Here is a 1,951-nt window from a genome sequence, read left to right as displayed (position 1 = left end):
TGGCACAGGATAGAGTAGGGTTTGGTACATAGGGTTGCTATGAGTTGCAGGTGATTCAACAGCACATAACAACAACAATCAAGATTATCTGTAGTTATAATGCAATCCCAATTGAGATGCCAATAATGGCTTCTAGAGAGGTGGAAAAACTAATCACCACCTTTCAAAGAAAGACAAGAGAGTGTAAATAAGTAAAATTCTACTGAAGGAGAACAAAGTATGAAGCTTTCAACTACCCAATTTCAGGATAGACAATATAGTCATGGTAGTCCAAACAGTAGAAAAACTGGCCAATGGAATATAATTGAGAACTCAGAAATAATTAAATCCATCCATATGTGGACAGCTAATTTTTGGCAAAACACTATAATCGGTAATTGGGAGGAAGACCGTCTCTTTAACAAATGATGCTAGCAAAATTGAGTATATATTTGCAGCAAAATAAAACAGTAGTCATACCTCATCCAGTGTTCAAAAACTAACTCTGAAGAGTTCAAAGCAAGATGTCTACAAAGATTTTCAAAGGTAAGTAGTAGTTGACTTAGGGGACCTTGTTTATGGCATAAATAGAGTAATAAATATAATGAAAAATGCACAAAGAACAGAAGATAAATTAGATGGCTGGGTTCTTTTAAAAATTAAATTCTTACATGCATCAAAATCCTCTCCAAAGACTAAAAGCTTGTGTGTGTGTGTGTGTGTGTGTGTGTGTGTGTGTGTGTGTGAATACAGACCAGACAAGGATGCTCACTGTCATCCCTTCTATTCAGTATTGTTTTCGAAGTGCTTGCTAGGGAAAAACGACAAGAGAAGGAAATAAAAGACATCCAGGTTGGCAAAGAGATGGTTAAACTATCAGTATATGCAGATGATGACAGTGTACACAGAAAACCCGAAGGACTCACCAAAAAAAAACTGTTAGAGCTAGTAGGCCAATTTAGTACAGTGGCAGGATAAAAGATCAATATCCAAAAATCAGTAGGATTCCTCTACAGAAACAAAGAGAACTCAGAGAAGGGAACTAAGAAAGCAATACCTACCATTTACACTCTCTCTCACTCTATCTCTCTCTCTCTCCCCCCCCCGTGTGTGTGTGTGTGTGTGTGTGTGTGTGTGTGTGTGTATAAGAGAGAGAACTGCCTTCAAGTCAAGTATGACTCACAGCAACTCGATGAACAAAAGGTCTGAAGTCTTTCTATAACTATCAACATTTATCAAAGTTCATAGAGTTTCCGGAGACATGTTGTTTAGGAAGTGGGTGTCACTTCTGCTTCCAATAGCCAACCACAAATTGAGATACTTGGGAGTGAACCTAACTAAAGATATAAAAGACCTATATAAAGAAAACTACAGAAACATTTCTGCAAGACACAATAAAAGACCTAAAGAAATGGAAAAATGTGCCCTGTTCATAGAAAGGAAGGCTCAATATTGTGAAAACTACAATCCTACCAAAAACAATCTACATGTAAAACTCAATCCCAATCCAGATACCAAATTCCTTTTTCAAGGAGATCGAAAGGGAAATTGTTACACTGATTTGTGGAGGCAAGAGACCCCAAATAAGCAAAACACTCTAAGAAACAAAAATGAAGTGGGAGGCATAGCACTCCCTGACCTCAAAACCTACTACACAGCAGTAGCAACCAAACCCACATGGTGCTGCTACAATGACAGGCATATAAACCAATGGAACAGAATTGAGAATCCAGAAATAGACCCTGCTATCTATGGTCAGCAGCCTGCTACTTCAGAAGTGGATGGCCAATCCTTCTTCCTAGTCTGTCTCCGTGTGAATGTTCAGATTTAGAGAAGTATTAGACAGACCAGCAAGTTAAAGGTATATCCCTTCTTGCGGAGTTAACTTTAGTGTCAGTGTTGTCCCTGCCTTTCTCACATGCACCTTTACGCACTTATTTCCTGCTTCACCATCCCGCAGGATATCCATCCA

This window comes from Elephantulus edwardii, unplaced genomic scaffold, assembly GCF_000299155.1.
Source record: "Elephantulus edwardii isolate Elephantulus edwardi_28Jun2011 unplaced genomic scaffold, EleEdw1.0 scaffold00004, whole genome shotgun sequence".
Taxonomy (NCBI): domain Eukaryota; kingdom Metazoa; phylum Chordata; class Mammalia; order Macroscelidea; family Macroscelididae; genus Elephantulus; species Elephantulus edwardii.
The sequence above is the reverse complement of the archived record's forward strand: the minus strand, read 5'-3'. Positions refer to the sequence as shown.